Raw genomic sequence first — 18,840 nt, 5'->3', positions numbered from 1 at the left:
GTTAATAATTAATAGAGAGCTAGCCAATAGAAGCCTGAGCCATCTGCCAACTCTTTATAATTAATGTTTGTCTCCATGTGTTTATTTGGGAGTAAACCTGCAGGACTGAGCAGGACAGAAACTTCTGTCCACAGGTGCTATTCTCTTTAACAACCTCAGGTGCTTTTGCAGCACCAGCTTGAATGTTGTCCTATCCTGATTGAAGCAGTTAATCACCTCTCAACTCAAAGTCACTCAGGTTCTCAGGAAACACGCAAAATTATACCCCAATTTTAGCCAAAATTGTATAAATTGTTCCAAGTCAAGTTCCTGATAGAATCTTTGCTCTTCTCTGAAATCTTACAATTGGGCCTTCCTAGTGGTCATTTCTCGGCATTCTTGACTTCTAAGTCCCCACTAGAAAAGCCATTAAGCTCTGATTCCAGCATTCAATGACTTTTCTAACCTAGCTTCCAAATCTATTGCACAGTCATTCCACAAAAAACACCCAAAGGCCTAAAAGGCACATTGTCAAGTGCACCACATTAAGAACCACTTATTTTTTACAGCGCATATTAAGTAGGTAATGTGATGTCACTGTTGTGATTTGTTTTGTAATGATTATCATTTAGTTCTTAGATGTGTTAAAGAAGTACAGAGATATGATTAGAGATCTCTAACATAGCTGGGATAGTAAGATAATTTTTTCTTTATCAGCATAAAAAGTAAAAAGAAAATCGCAAAACATATTTTCTAAATTTTTAAAAGCATTCTGAAAAATGACTTTTGTCTCTAAATACGAATTTGAATTTTCATTTATGTGGCTTTAAGGTGTTTTTTTTCCTTTCAGTTTAAACCGTGAGTAAAATACTGCAGAAAGTTATAAATGTTCAAATAAATCAATAGAATTCACAAATTGTTTAAATTTGCAATTAAATAATCAAAGACTATTCAGAAATAGCTTCTTTTTAATCTTTTTTTAATTTAAATTAGGAACAGGCTTGCTTCACATGTCAATTAGAGCTCCCTCTCTCTCCCTTCCTCCCCTACTCCTCACCAGCCCCCCACCTAGTCCTGCACCCAATCCCACTCCGCTCCCCAAGGAGGGGGAAACCCTCCATGGGTGATCTCCAGAGTCTGTCATTTCATTCAGAGCAGGGCCTAGACCTTCCCTCATTTGTCCAGAATTAGAGAGCATCCCTCAATATGGAATGGGGTCCCAAAATCCATTTGTATGCCAGGAATAAATACGGATCTACTACCCAAGGCCCCGTAGATTGCTGAGGCCTCCTCACTGACACCCAAATTTAGGATCAATCCCATGCTGGTGTCTCTGCTATCAGTCTGGGGTCCATGAGCTCCCCCTTGTTCAGGTTAGGAGTTTCTGTGGGTTTCACCAGCCCAGTCTTGACCCATTTTCTCACCACTCCTCCCTCTCTGCAACTGGAGCCCAGATGCAGACTGGCAGAAATAGCTTCTTAAAGGTAAGTATTCAGTAATAGCTTTCTATATCTGGGTATCACTTGATCCCAAGTACAATAAATATGTACAACATAAATGAAATTTCAAATTAGCTTGGTAATTCATATCATATCCTTCAAGAAATGGTTTAATAATAGAGCTAAGAATAAGGAACTTATAGAAATGATACTGAATTTACAGAATATAAATCATAATTTGACAAAAATTCATAAAACAGAACATGGTAATAAACTCTTAACAGAAAAAAATCATTCCATGTCTAATAGTATTGTTAAGCTTGCAGAGAGAACATTGATTTTGGAAGGTAATCTCCATGCCATTCAGATAATTTCTAAGATAGTTCGAATGCTCCAAGAAACAATGATGAATAGATTATACGCCATAGAAAACCTTCTTAAAACTGATACACCAGAAGCTAAGGTACAAACTAAAGATAATAAAAAAATTAAAATCACCATGATCTTTCAAAGTCAGATATGACTTATTAAACATTGTATCATCATCTGTTATGGTCTATCCTGTCATTTGCCTTCACTTTGCCTACTTACAATATATCACAACTTGCTAAAAGATATCAGTGGAAGGTCCTCCCACAGGAAATGTTAAATAGCTCTACCCTTGCCAATATTTTGTATAGCAGCCATTGGATTTAATACATGAGAAATTCACTCAGTCTCAGTCTATATTTTACTATTACATGGATGGCATTTTATTGTTTGATTCAAATGTAGATAATTTAGAAAGAATGTTTAAAGAAATAAAAAAGTTTTGCTTTGTTGGGGATTATAATTGCTCCAGAAAAAAAGGAGATTTTATTAATTATTTAGGCTATAAAATAAGTTTATAAAAAATTAGACACCAAAAAGTATACATTAGGAGTAATCTATTGCAGACTCTAAATGGCTTTCAGAGATGACTTGGAGCCATTTCCTATCTATGGCATATTATTAGGATAAAATCTTATCAATTGATTCACATAAACAAAACCTTAGATGGTGACATGGACTTCAGTAGTCCCTGGGAATTAACAGCTGAAACGGTGAAAGAATTGTCTTTGGTGGAAGACAAATTACATATGGCACATGTGGATTGTGTAGATCCAAAGCTTAAGTGCACTCTAGTCATTCTACCCTCTAAGAATCCCCTACTGGAAATTGAATGTAGAGGGAAGATATTATCTTAGAATGGAACTTTTTACCACATAAACCAAGTAAGAAATTAAAAACTTACATGGAAAAGATCTCTGAGTTGATTCCAAAAGGAAAATTGAAACTTTGTCAATCTAGCAGGAATAGATACAGGAGAAAATTGTAGTACCTTTTACTAAGGATGAAATTGAAAAACTATGGCTAAAAAGTGAAATCTGGCAAAGAACTTGTAGTAGTTTTTTGGGAGAGGTCAACAACAATTATCCCAAAAGCAAGAGTATTCCCCTAACTGGATCTTTCCTCACTTAGTAAGGGAAGTATTAATGACTGGAGTCCCTACTTTCTATACTGATATAAAGAAAACAGGAAAGGCAGGATACAAATAAGAAAATTTAAGTAAAGTGGATCTAAGTCCTTATAATTCTCATGGTATTAATGTATCATAAAGAACCTCACAACATAGTTACTGATTCACAATATGCCAAAAGAGTTGCTTTACATACTGCAATAACTGAATTTATACCAGATGCTATGGAATTGACTTTATTATTTATTCAGTTACAAGACATAATCAGGAATAGAAATCCTCCCACATATATAACACACATCTGATCCCATACATGTCTGCCAGGCATTTTAGTACATGGCAATTATTAGCTCGGTCAACTATTGATAGGAAATATGTTAAAGGCATCAGGATTTCACAAAAAAACACCATATCAATAGCAAAGTTTGAAAAAATACTTTTCCATCACTTGGCAACAAGTTAAAGAAATTATAAGAAAATGTCCTACTTGTTTTTCATATGACGAAATTCCACTACCTGCAGGAAACAAGCTAAAGGGTACACAAAGAAATGAAATCCTGCAGTTGGTTATGTTCTATTTTGTAGAATTTGGAAAATTAAAATATATACACCACACCATTGACACCTATCCAGGTTTTCAATGGGCAACTGTTTTGAATTCAGAAAAGGCTGATTCAGTAATTACATATTTGCTAGAAGTTATGGTCATCATGGGTATACCCTGCCCAAATAAAAACAGATAGTGCCCCAGTATATGTCTCTAAGAAAATGAAACAGTTTTTTGCATATTATAATATTAAGTATATGATGGGGATACCACATAATCCTACAGGGCAAACAGTTATAGAAAGATAAAATAGAAGTCCTTGTTCTTTTGTGATGAAAGAGAAAGTTCAGTCTTTTTAAGACAATAAGTTCTGAAACAAGTCCAGTACATTCTCTGGTCCCTTCATTTAAACTCCATACTGTAATTTTCTATTTACATTAGTAACAATCTTATTTTATATATTAATCCCAGTTCCCTCTCCCTCCCCTTCTTCCATGCCCCCCACTTACCCCTATGCCTTCCATGGGGGATCATCAAAGTCTTTCACATCATTTGGGTCAGGTACTAGGCCCTTCCCTATGTATCTAGGCTGAGAGAGTATCCCTCTATGGGGAATAGACTCCCCAAGTTCATTCGTACACTAGGGGTAAATACTGATCCACCATCAGAGGCCCCATATACTTTCCAGGCCTCCTAACTGATTTCCACTTTCAGAGTGTCTGATTCAGTCCTATCCTGGTTTCTGAGCTGTCAGTCTGGGGACCATGAGCTACTTCTTCTTCAGGTCAGTTGTTTCTGTGGGTTTCCTCAGCGTGGTCTTGACCCCTTTGCTCATCACTACTCCCTCTCGGCAAAATAGTAACAAGTGGTGGAAGGAAGTGATCAATCAGTGGTTAAGAACACTAGCTGCTTTTCCAGGGAACCCCAGTTTAGTGATCTGCACCCATCTGGTGACAAACAACGTCTCTAACTCCACTTCCAAAGGGTTTCCCACCCTCACCTAGCCTTTTGGGGGCACTGCACACACATGGTGTAAATACGTAGATCCAGGCAAAACATCCATAGAACAAAGTAAAAATAAATTCAATATCAAAAAAAGAAAGTTTAAATGGTGTGCTATAAATCCAGGCTAATACACTAAAATATAGTAGAACCACCACATGTATTTAAATTAGAATGTAAAAAATAGCTTTTGTCCAATGATTGTCAGTATAGAAAATCTGAAAGAACTGACAAAAATCTATTTGAGTCTATAACCAATCAGAGTAAGCAGACAAAAGTTTTATATAATAAAGTGAGCACTTGTGTTTTACAACAGCAATAAACAAGTGAAATGTGGAGCTAAATTCACAACGTTATTCATATTAGAGCTCCATGAAATAAACATCATGGGTATAACTATAAAAACAGGCTCAGATTATATGAAGAAGATATAGATTTTGATGAAAGCAACCAGTGAATTAAATAAGTATGGAGAATCCATTTTCATTGCTGGGTAGCTATCTCACCTAAATGGAAGTGTTCCTTAATGGACAGAAGAAGGAAGCTTGTAGCACTAAGAATGAAAAGATGTTCCAGCCATTGACCAGAGAACTCCAGGCTTCTTAGCATAGCAGGTTTCATAGTTGCCAGCCATGCTGGGTAGGCCTTGCCATGACATAGGTACTTTGAAACATGCACTTGTAAGTAATCCCTCACTCATGCCACTGGTAATATTCCAATAAACTCCTTGATTTTCCATGGTACACCTGCAAGGAATTGATTCTGTTTTGTGACTGGTACACTATCTGGAGTAAATGGGCAAGTGTTCATGACTCTGAAAAAAAAGTCCAGACAATATCACGATTCAATATTGCCAAGATATCTGCTCTTGTCAATTTGATTTATAGGTTTTTTGAACATCATTCCCAGTCGCAGTAAGTTATCTAGTGGATTTTAACAAATCTATCTTAACATTTACAAGGGAAGACAAATTATAGAGAACAGATAACATTATATAAAAGGAGTAGATATGTGAATTCATAACACCTCCTGACCAAACATAAAGCCTCAATAATCAAATGAGAATATATGAAAGACAGGACAGAAGAGTAAAATAGACCCAGGTAGTGATTTCTGTTTGATAAAACATAAAGAAGTAGCTGTCATACTGAGGGGAGACCCCTCTAAGAACACATATGAAAAAGGACTTAGACAAAATAACTAACTAGTACCCATCAGTGATTAGTAAAAGAACACCAAGCTAACAGCCAAAATGTATACGCAGAGAACCTGATGTAGACCCAAGAAGGCTCTGTGCTTGTAGTATCAGTTCTATGGGCCAATATAATCCCTGATTGGTTGATAAGGTGGTCTGTGTTCTACTGGTATTCTCCATCCTCCCTGACTCCTATAGTCTTGCCTCCACCTGTTCTTCAGGGGTTCCACATTGCTGGGGGATATAGTTTGTAGAGATCTCAAAATACATTACCTTTCTCTCCACATAATACCTGATTGTGAGTCTCTGTACCCTCACTCTCCCATCTGCTGCCATAAGGGCCCTCTGTGATGACTTGTGGACAAGGCACCAATCTATGAGTATAGCAGAATATGAGTAAGAGTCATTTCATTGATTAATTTTTACCAGCCATGTTTGGTTCAACCCTAAGTCTCTGGTCCAACTACTCTAAAGTTCTACTTTTTGCCTGCCCTTGGGAATCTTTTCCTGTTATTGAGTTGGCATGTCTAGCCTCAATATGAGTTCTTTCTTCTTGTCTTATTGTATCTTGTTCTGTGCTGTTTGGCTGTCTAGGAGGCCTGCCATTTTAGAAGAGGAAATAGAGGGGGAGTGGATCATGGGGAAGGGGTGATGGAGGAACCTGGAAAGAGTGGAGAGAGAGGAAACTGTGCTAGGGATGTATTGTATGAAAGAATCCCATTCCAATTAAAAAAAAGCAATTTAAAAAAGAAAACCTACCAATAGCATCTTGTCACAGAAAATATACAGATGGGAAATAAGTATGTAAAAAAAATATCTGTGTCGTACAATACCAGGACAATGAAAATGAACCGTGAACCACGTTATCATTAAGAACTTATTTAAATGGACAAGCGTGTAGCTCTCATCTATTGTTTCAGCACCTGCATTCATACTGCCATGCTCTTTGCCATGATGATAATGAACTAAGTCTCTGAAACTGTAAGTAAGCTCTCAACTAAATGCTTTCTTTCACAAGAGTTGTCTTGGTCATGTCTCTATAACAACAGAAACGTGACTAATATCAGCAGGGGAATCAGGAAATTAGTGCACTTTCTTTGAGAATCTGACCACTTGAGTTCTTTGAAAATAAGGCATATAAGACAGAAGAAGAGCAATGACCCCCAAAAGTGTCCCCAGATCTCTACATATGCACCAGAGTATGCAAATGTTCCACCCATACCCTACATGTCGCATACATGCATGTTTGCACACATACATGCACACTCTAAAAAAAATAGGATGAAGAAATAATGATAAATCAATAAATACCTTGTCAAAAGAGAATGGTAACAATAAGAATGCTAAACCTGTATAGAAGTAACAGTAAAATAAACAGTAAAAAACATTTAATAACCTGAAACCCAAGGATTCAAGAAACTCAGGAAACCCAAAGCCAAATAAAGTCACAGAAATTTATCATAATTCCTGAGAAGCAGTGATTCAGAGTTTGAAAATTCAGCCTGAGGTAAGAGAAAAAATATCTATCCATGGGAATAATGTATTATTCACTCTAGTCATATAATGATGAGAAACGCAAAGCACAAGAAACAGTCCTACAGCTTGCTTACATTGAGGACGACTTCACAGGAGTTAGGGTTGCTTCCTCAGGATTGTCTTCTTATGTCATAGTAAACCCAATTATTTCAACTAATTAGAACTGACATGCATGTAGCACCGAAGATTATATTTCTACAATACAAAGAATTTCAAGAGATATTTTGGGAGGAATTAGTTTGAGCAATCAATAACATTAGAGACAATTGATAACAACGACTTCAATACTAATAAAAATAGAGGCGGCATCTGAGGCAAAGAGAAAATAAGAATCCTTGCCCAGACATCACAGTTTGAGGTCCAACCTCCAACTCCAGGCTGTCATGCTTAGCACGTGGATGAATAAACCATTATGGAGAAGTGATTCCAGTGTTGATGTAAATGATGACAAAGGAAAGGCTCTACTCAGTTAATATATTTGAATCAAATTTTATAAAGTAAAACAGTAAACTTTAACAGGAATATAAAAAAGACTGGTCTGTGTTATGGGGAACTTTTCCCTTTCATGTGTATGTTCTTATTGTTATTATTATTACTCCTATTGTAATTATAAAATTAATTTGATTTTTTATGTTGATACATGAAATTCCACTTTCCCTGCCAGATGATGATTGTATATGAAATAATTTCCATTCAGAAAAGTATGAGAAATACATTAAAATACATGCCTCCAATCCAAAATTGAGAAAACATACCACAACATACTTCTTAAAAGATACATATATAACTTTCCACATACCTAACATTTTACTTTATAAAATTTTTAGAGGTAGATAAACTTTCTTAAATTCTAATTATTTGCTTTGAAAGTGAAAGCAGCCTGGTCCAGTATCTTAATACTGTATCCATAACAACATGGATAACATGAGGGGGAGATGATAAAGGCCAAGCTTCTAAGTCTATGTCTGGAATTAATAATCACATGACACCAAAGAAGGAAGAGAACAAATAAGGATACTTAATTCAATAAGCCCAAGTGCCAAATAATTTTATATGGTGGACAATAAATTTTGGAAACATATTTTGGGAAACACAGTGTTTATTCTAATGAAGCCAGATAAAGAGTGTTGTTTGTGAAATGAGAAAACTGAATGATTCAGCAAGGCACCAGAGTATTAAATATGCTCAAATATCATAGCAAAATTGTCAGGGAATAACCCAAATCATAATTATAATTATATTTATGATAACAATCTATTTAATATTTAGCCGTTATCAGGATTTTCTATCAACAAACTAATGACAATATGTTTAAGAGAGCCACAACCATTTAAATAGCACTTAGAAAAATTTCAGAGGAATATTACAAAGAGAAATAATAAAGAAATTTAATAATTGTAAAGATAAATTAATGAGTAAACTTCAAAATATACATTTCTGGGCCTGGAAGAAGGAGTCTCTCTCTGAGTTCTCTTGCGACACCAAATTGAGGACCTGTTTTCAGATCACCAGAGCCACTAAAGCTGATTGCAAGGAGATGAAAACCACATTCCCAGTACCATGGGGATGGAGACAGCAGATTCTCTGGGCTCGATGGACAGCCAGTCTTAGAGAACTGGTAAAATTCACATTCTCAGTAAGAGGACTCAATTAAAAAGGAGAAGATGAAGAAATGACTGAGGTAGACAGCCATGGTTGACCCCTGAACATAACATGCATGTGCACTCCATGACACACAGGCAGTGTCACACATATGTGCACAAAAAATGAAAAAAAAGTAAGTTCTTTGTATTGAAATGATAAGTGCTTGTCTTGAAAAATGAAGTCACTTTAGACTCCTTTGTGCCATAAAGTCGAAATTTTGAAATACATCTTCTTCCAAATTCACTAAATCTTCTGAACTACTAACATAGAACTCCATCTTGATACATAATGCCTGGACTGAGTGTAGTTCTGTGGTTGAAAACTTGTCTAGCATGCCCTGCATTCAATCACCAATACTTCAAGTAAAAGATTTTTACATAAAACAGTAATGGAAGAGTCTATTCCTTATACCTTCAACCAATACTCTATAAGAAAATAACAGAATATTAGAGTAGAGTGTTAGTTATTTTCTACATTCTGAGACACTCAATGGACATTAACACGTTTAAACTTACAGCTCCAATACTGGAGAGATTTTCTCTTTGAACATTGAATTGTTATGTAACCAGATTTCACCTCCTCTGATAATTTAGTGTCAGCAAATATTAAAATTAATTTATTCTAAAAAATGCAACATTTTCCAGTTTTGACATTTTTAAAGTGTCTCAACTTATACATGCTGTGTGTTTAAATTAAGGTATGTTGTAGTTTTAATTATTGTGATTATTTAATGATATGTATTGAAACTATGTATGACAAAGTCTTGGAAGGTGATAAATTACAGCATGCCACTTCTGCAAAGGTAAATCAGATATTTTTCTCATGAGATCATCCACCGGCTTGCTTTTTGATGCCATGTTCACTTCTAACTAAGTGAAAGTCTAAATATAAGCATTCTATTTATAAGATAATCTTGTTGGCTTCTACAGTGATCATTTACCCCATTTACCACAATAATTGTTTTAATCAACAGATTGCCATTTTCAAGCTGATCAAAACACTGAGTTCTGTAAAGGGAGGCAATTTGGTTTGTGCTATCACTTTCTTCCTACCTACCAAGAATTTCATAAGTACTTCTTTAGCCTCTTTCTTTGTGAGTGAAAGAGCACTGGGATTTTGTTGTTAGTGGATATTGCACTTTATGCTGCTGAACGTGGTGTGAACATGGCACTGTTTCTGTTGTAACAGGAAAAGTCTCCAAGGAGAACAAGATAACTTATTTGTTACCTCTGTTCTTACAGTTTGGAAAAGGGCAGCCTGTCAACCCCCGGGAGATGGGTGTTGTATGTTTTGAGGGTCATTCACAACTTAAAATTTCTTCCTTTTAGGCTATAATCAAGTTTTGTGCTTAGTGTTGTCAGCACTGCATTTACAGCTATACTTACTAAACAAAAAAAAATGGGTCTATCCAGACTATCCTCCTTAAAAGGAAAAATCATGACATGTATTCTCTAAAATACATCAATGGATGAATTATATCATTTAAAATAATAATATTTTAATAAAATGCAGGGCCTTGCTTATGCCATTCGGCTTTATAGTATAGGGTTCTTTATATCTTTATACTCTGATTCCATTCTTCCCTTTGAAGCTTCTCTCCAATAATTGTTTGTATTCTGTTTGGGATAATCCACCATCACCTACCGCTAGAATAATTTTTATTTATGATTTTGTGTTTGGGCCCATAAACACGGGTCTGCTTCTTCTTGCCTCAAGTCTGAGAGTTCAAAGCTGTCCTTAGTAAAGTTTAATGCTTGACTACTGCAAGATGTTTTGGCCTTGGTAGCAGTTGTCTTATCTAAATAACAACATATTTGGACTCAGGTGTGTTTCCTCTTGGCCCTGAAGGCTGATAGCAGGTATGGCTACCAAATGTCTTTTTGCTCATTATATATAATAATAGAAATATTCTGCCATGTCCCCCCTATTTGTTGGGTACTAAAGACTGTTGAAGAATAAACTGGAGGCTTTTGGTGTTGATTGGATGGCCCTCCTGACTCTATCCTGTGTCTCTGTCTTTCTCTTAACATCTTTACCTACCCTTGCTCAATCCATACAACCCCTCTCAGGTATGAACTGGACAAGTCAAACCGGCTCCAACTGTAGCCCCACAAAGACAGCTTCCCACATTTTTGTGCTCACATAGTCTCAGAACTCCCTATTACATACATAATTTTTATTTCTAATATTATGTTGGGATGACTCTTCTCGTTGCCTCCATTTAATACAGCATCTTCCTTATCATCTTCCCTTAGATTAGGGATGTTTTCTTATATGATTTTATTGAAAATATTTTCTGTTTCTTATTTCTATTTCTATGATGCGTAGCTTTAGTTGTTTTCATACTGTCCCAGAGTTCCTACACATTTTTGTTCATGGGTGTTTTGGAATTTGATACTTTTTTCAATGAGGGATCTATTTCCTTCAACCTGTATACAATACAAGATGTTCTCTTTTCCATTTTATTCAACCTATGGGCAAGACTTTTCTCTAAAATTTTGTGTTTCATTTCCTAAATTTTTCACTTCAGTTTTTATTTCCATTTGTTCTTTTCTTCGGAGCTTCTATCTCTATATTTTTATTTATATATCTTTGTTTCCATTATTTCATTTAACTCTCTATGGTTTTGCCATATTAGTTAATAGCATTTATGTATATCATCTTTGAGCTATTTGGTTATGTTTATTATTGCAATTGAAATACTTTTATGTATGTTTTCTGAGTTGCTTTGCTCAGGGAGTATTTTGTAGAGACTCTGTATTTTGATTGTTACATTCCTATATTAAAGATGGTACCACATATCTGGCTTTCAGTGACTTGTAATTCTTATAATTTTTGTTGAGAGGTTGTTCAAAACTATGTTTTGATGACAGTTACTTTGATTGAAGTAGCCCAGCATCAGAAAGACAAACATTGAATATTTTCATTCATCTATGACTGTAGCATTGAATCTTTAAATATGTGTGATTCATTTGGAATATCCATAGAAGTCAGGATTGCTATTCAGCATTTGGGAAGTCTTTTCAGAGAAGGGTGATGCAACACACTTGTATCAGGATTAAACATGAATAATAGAACAGCAAAAGTTAAATTGAAGTGGGGAACAAGGCAGCAGAGCGAATACAGGGAGAGAAAAATAACACTAAATCTAAAAATGACATGGAATATTACCACTATGGAATCATGTATACATATATTCATACAAATGACTTATCCTTTAATAGGGCAACAATCTGCCTACTAGGCTTCAGAGAATAACATAAAAACCCTAGTGCTATGAAAGAAATGAGTTTTTTTCAGAGTTGTTGAAAGTGAATTCTCAGATCTCAGAAACGTTACATACTATTAACCATTGCTCTTGATAACCATCCACAACTTGACTTTTAGACCATATTTCAAAGGATACAATATATGTAAGTTATAGAACTTGGAGAAATCAAGCTGGTATTTAACTGGAAGTTTCATCTATACTGGTTTGCTTTCATAGTGCTGCAAGTACTTTGCTCACTAAGATACCAAAGTCACTGGTTGTCCACAGTGGTGACCCCTGTGAGCTACAATAATGACAGGCTTAGCAGGACACACCCATTTGGTTGAATAGGGACATAATCATCATTGGAGTAACTGACCACTTTCTGGTTGGAATTAAGTCACCTTATATAAGATGAAACTCATATCCACCACCATCCTCAGTACAAGGACCATTAGATAGTTGGATATTCAATGGGCATGCCTTAGTGGAGTACCTACTATTATTATTTTGCTAAATGGATATAGTGTTAAATCACTTCATAATGATTTATCATTGAGAGCCAGAAGTATTGAATGACTATAGACAAGTAGTGTTTTCTACATGCAGCAGAGCCTCTATACATATGAATTCATAGCAATTATGATAGCATACACTACAATTGTACAAGGACAGCACAGACCATATCTAAACATGAAGAGGGAATATTGGCATACAGTCTCACCCCTATTCATGGAACTATTGTTCCTGATGGAAGAGGTATAGGTTTTCTCTAAGCATGTAGTCTACTGAGATATCCATGCTCCAGTAGATACCAACAGGTCCTAGAATATTTAGGCAGCACAAATTGGTCTTGATGATTTTTTTAAGGGCACAATGTTGAAGTGATGCAAAAGGACCTGGCAGTCTTAGGAAAGTAGTTGTCCCAGTTGTGAGTACTTCATTAAATATATCTAAATTCACTTTACTTTATTTTTACTAATATTTCCACTATGGAAGTGGTAATTTAATTTCAGTATATTTCTTAGCTGAAATACTGGTGTGTGTGTATGTGTGTGTGTGTGTGTGTGTGTGTGTGTGTGTGTGTGTGAATGAGCATGGCATTCAATTGAATAAAAGATTACAAAATAAAATGTAGTTAAAATTTAAGATGAACAAATTACTTTCTTGTCAGGCCAAAACTTTTGCCCTATTTTATGTAAAACATCTCAAGTGAAGTCATGCCAAAATCTCTTGTTATGGAATGATTTTTACCTTACTATTAATTACTGAATCATTCCAATTCACATCACAGCCTTTACTGACAACTATGTGTAGGAGAATTAGTTCCATTATCTGCTTATGGTCATTGTTAAATATACAAAGGTATTTCCATTTTAATTTAATTTATAATGGTACATCCAAATTTTGCCTATGTATCATCATGTGCAAATAGTTATAATTTATAATTTTTCAAAGACACTAATTTAAAATCTTTGGGGAAATCATCAATACCTTGAATGTATAATGAGATTCATTTTTTATAATATAATTAAACTACCTTAATTGGACATAAATATAAGTGTTCTAGCACTGACAGTGTTAGAGGAGATTAAGTCTTCAAGCAATATTTGTGCTAGGCTAATTTTGTATTCTGTAATAAAGGAGCTGTCTGTGAACAGAATAGATAAAATAATAAACAATGTTTACCAGAAGAAAGTTTTTTGGTTGTGTGAAAATTTGGGCAAGCATTACCAATGAAGTAAGAATTATTATAAAGAAAATTTATTGCTCACTAGTAAGACCCGTCTGAGTTTAGTTTAATATATTAAGCCATGTTTAATGTATTTCTAAAAATATTAAATAAAAACTCACATTTCAATATGAACAACTTTAAATCTGCTTATTTTACCATAATATCAAGTAAATCATAATAGTTAAACATCTGAATTTACTAAATAATACTTCTGGTATGAAGTTTTTAAGAAAAATGCTACAGCAAAGTCTTGTCCAACTAATCAATTACTTATTAATACATTTATTCATGAATATATGTGCATTTTTATTATATGAGGCCTTTATTCTTATGTGCTAGCTTCAAACTAAAAATAATTCAGTCTTAATCTCCTTAGATACTGAATAGCCAGGAGGTATTTGTCTGCCCATTTAAAAGGCTGATGCTGTTTGGATTGCTGTGATCTTGCTCCTTTTAATGAATTAATATGAGCTTTAAATATTTTGAATGGTGTTTTCCATAAATATGTCCACATTTGTTACTATTATACAACAGTTAGATTATACAAATTAAGTTAATAATTTATAGCATAGAGAATTCTATTTAAATTTTACAAATTATGTGATGGCTATTAAAGTGCCAAATATGCTTAGCCATTTCAACACAATAACAATAGACAACTAACTTTGACAGGGAGTATCATGTGGTCTCCAAACTTTACAAGTGACTATAGCCTATTAAGCAATGTTAAGAGCAGAAGAAATAGTCTTCCCCGTGAAAGAGCACACTAATCAGTTCTTCAATAGCAAAGTATCTGCCCTGGAAATACACATACAAGTAACATTATATGTACTGAGAAGGCAATACTTAGTATTTGAGAGAGACTGTGTGTGTGTGTGTGTGTGTGTGTGTGTAACAGCAGCTAATGAAAAGAGGACATAAATTTGAAAAAGAGCAAAGAGAGGTGTCAGAGAGGATTGGGATAGAGAGAAATATAGAAAGAAATGATGCAATTATATAAAATCAATAAAAGAAATAATAAAATATAAGCAGAATATAAGTTTGTTGTTGTTGTTTGTATTTTATTTAAGACAAAATCTCTCTAGGTATCTCTAGCTAGTCTGGAACTTACTATGTATAGGTAGACCAGGCTGGCCATAAATTTGCAAAAATTCTGCTTGCCTCTGGCTCCCAAGTGTGGGAAGTAAAAGTATGTGACACTATACCTGCCCCCCAAAAAATAAAAGAGGAAAAACAACCAAATTATTTAATTATGTATAATGTTCCTGTAAGACAGATCATGAGATCTTCAGTATTTATTTTAATGTAATGTTACCAGTTTTCATAAACTTAAAACACCACAAACAAAGCCACATTCTACACTGAAAAATTCATGTGTTTCAACCTATGTAAATATAATCTTATTTTGATTGCCATGAATATAGTTTTAAAATCTTACAATCACAGTGCAACATTAGAACTTAAAATATGATCCTTTTCCAAGTTGTTGCTCTCACCTAATAAAAAATATACTTCATAAGTTTTACTTTCTAAATTCAAGCAGACTCAACTTTGCTGTTTCTATTCAGGAATTATTACTTAAAGAGTAATACTATATTTCCTAATTAACAAATATTCTGGAAATGGTTTTAAAAGTAACTTAAAATACATTGGTGAAATGAATAAAGACATTTGAAAATTTTAAATTCATAACAAATAGAATTAATTTATGATTATAGAGAATGAAAAAATATGCACTGTGATTTTAATTTTGTAATGCATATATTTAATGTTTGAAAATATAACAATGGATTGATGGTGATAAGCACTGTTATCATGACCCAAATCATTCTTTCAATGAATTTAGAACAGTATTTCAATTAGCAAGAACACTTAAGTCATTACCTTTAAAATCTACAAGTAACAGTAAGAGAATACAAACACAAATCTTCAAGAAATCCCAATGTAGCTTACAAAGTGAAACGAAAAAAAATAGACACACAAAACAGCATTGTATGTGATAGGAAAATACACAGATAAAATATCTGAGAGGAAGAAGTGCATGAGAAAGAAAGCTGGTAAAGATGGGAAGTAATAAAAACAAACCATACTGACAAAAATATGCATGAAAACATTGTAATTAACACCATTAGTTTGCGAGCCAACTGGAAGAAAATGAAAAGAAAAAGTAATTCTGAGCTTTCACTGACGATAAAAATTCTGTTGTGGATTTCTGTGTGCTAATTCTGAATATGATTTTAAAAACAAAACAAAAACATTGGGTTGGGTAGACAAGGGAACCTACCAATGATAGTCTTCTGCAGCCATTTTCAACGCATGTCAAACTTGAAAAGGAATGATGGAAACCTCCAAATGCCAAAAGGTAACAACAAGGGAGATAACAACCAAAATAAAGGATATTTTCTATAGTTTAGAATTATCAAAAGAAATTATGAATCTGTGGAGGTCACACCTGATTTCATAATCTAGTGTGTGAAATCCTTACAGCTTGGCTACAGAACTATTTTCAAAGAGTAAATAAATTAGACTTCCAAACTGTAACTCTTCAGATCTTTGGCATTATTTAGTATGTCTTAAATATAACTTTTCTCATATGTATAACACAGACTTCCATTCCTCATTAAACTGAAAATATTCATTTTTACATGTAAGGAAACAATAAAAATACAGATACATACTAAAATTTAAGGATTCTGATTTCTCATCTGATTAACATTAACCAATATGACCAATAGTGGGTTGGTACTAATTTATGCTTTTGCTCCATAAGAAATATTTCTAGTCATTACTAACTTCCTTTTCAGTAATTACTTTGATAGAAACTGTATATATAATATATAATATATATAATATATGTACACATATAAATACTTTAGCACACTAAATAAATAATAATAATAAACAATTCTATAAAAATTACATTTTAGACAGTGACTTCTGGTATATACTGAAGTACACCTCTTTACCAGTAGAAGTAATTTGTCATAAAGAAGTCTTCAAATTAAATTGTAATGAGTTACTACTTATTGTTGCACTGCTTTTATTTGTGGTGACACCTTTGTTGTCACCATCAGTTCTCTAGACCTAAGAAACAGAGAGCATACTTATCTGTGGCAGGAGGGGCATTTTTTTTAAAGTAAGCAATATGGACATAGAAGAAAGCAAGAACAATTGGCAGAAACTGCTTATTTATGATGATGTCAATGATTTCCTATGTAAGAAAACAAGGAAATTAGTCAACAAAGTTCACTGTAAACCTGATTAAAATGAAATCACAAAGCAAAATGACTTGACTAAGGTGAAGCCTCATTTGGAGTGGCAAGACTTGATTATGCTGAAGCCTCATTTATTTGAGGAGGGTGAAGAATAAATATATTATGTTTTTATTAAACTATTAAGTCTGAAACCACTATACCCAATGATGACCGTAATAATTAAAGTGGTTTTAGATTTCTAATATAGAGAAATTTACTTAGATAATGGTCCCAGATATCTTTTACTAATGGCTATCTCTACATTCAAAGAAATATTTTTTTCTGGTTATAAAGCTTTCTTTTTTTAATCTTATGATGTTATTCTTTAAAATATATTTTATTAATGGGTTTGGCATTTCACACAATGTATTTTAAGCATATTTAGCCCATCTGTTCTCCATAACTCTTCCCAGATCCGCTTACATCTCTTGTCTCCCTACCTCATGTCTTTTTGTTTATTTTTTACAACCAGTTTACTCCTTTTTGAGCTTTTCATATACTCGTTGGTATGGGACTGCCCACAAAATTTAGTTGACCAACCAGGAGACATAACATTAGTGAAAATTGACTTCTGCTCCCCAGAAGCCATCAACCTTCCAAAACTAGCCAAATGTATGGGTTCATGAACCTTTCCCACATTGTCTGACTTGATCTTGTACACGACTTGTACAGATAACTGCAGTTGCTGTGAGTTTGTGAGTACCATCTTCCTATCATGTTCCACAGTCACCTTCACTCTGCAACCTCTGGCTCTTATAATCTTTCTGTACCCTCTTGTACAGTGGTCCTTATGGAGGTGTGTGATAGAGATGTCACACTTGTGTCTCTGCACTCCACTGACACTATATTCATTTAATCTTGACTAGTTCTGAGTCTCTCCACTAGACATCATCCACTCAACAAAGAACCTTATCTGATTAATTCTGAAAGCAACACTAACTTATGGGTACAAAGATATAAAAAATGTAGTTGAGAATGAAATTTGAATTACCAAGTATTTATAGAAAATTGGTGAATTTTATTATCTTTTAAAGTCTCTGTGCAAAAATCAAATTTCATCCAAAATAAATGTTATACTATCTCTGTTGAGAAAGAAGAGCATCATCAATTTATCACACATGTACAAAAATTCTATTGACGTATTTAATACAAAATTTAAAAGAATACTCCAAAGACCACTCAGTGATTCCTGGATGGGTAAAGAAATTAATGGTCTCATTGTGAACAATATGGATGAGAAGAATATTCACATAATACCTTCAAATTTGAAGTAGAATGTGTGAATAGTTATCAAAGACTAAAAAGCTAACAAGATTCAGAGATACATTTACAAAACTTTTAAAGTCAGGGTTGGTTGGAGTATGAAGTGATAATAAAGAGTGACTTTCTGGGAAGATACATGTAAGATGCGCCCAACACATACATTTGTGTGTCAGCTGAAGCTATGCAGAAAACTGATTTTGAGTCATGGATTTTCCACATTAAGGTCACCTTTGCCACACATTCAGTATACTTATGATCAACACATGTCTTCCTCTGAACTTTCTTACCAAGTGTCTGACTGCACACTCTGATGGAAAAGTAACAACTGTGAGTATACTTGCTTTCAAACACAGATGATCTGAAATGCTTCTGTTGCCACTTGGTACATATTTCACAGTGAATTCAGTAGGCTGAAAAGGCAACTGCACTTCTTGCGCACCAATGCTATTTACAAGGCTGTGGAATGGGAACAAGCAAATTGCCTACCAGCTGGCAAGC

General features: G+C 34.2%; 1 protein-coding gene across 1 annotated transcript in view; it reads right to left on the bottom strand.

Moving 5' to 3' along the window:
- Nucleotides 1-18,840, bottom strand: part of Sgcz (sarcoglycan zeta) — a 912,857-nt gene that overhangs the window by 427,271 nt on the left and 466,746 nt on the right. The gene's annotated exons all lie outside the window — the stretch shown is intronic.

This window comes from Mesocricetus auratus, unplaced genomic scaffold, assembly GCF_017639785.1.
Source record: "Mesocricetus auratus isolate SY011 unplaced genomic scaffold, BCM_Maur_2.0 Super-Scaffold_100026, whole genome shotgun sequence".
Classification (NCBI taxonomy): domain Eukaryota; kingdom Metazoa; phylum Chordata; class Mammalia; order Rodentia; family Cricetidae; genus Mesocricetus; species Mesocricetus auratus.
This window is presented reverse-complemented; position numbering and strand designations above follow the sequence as displayed.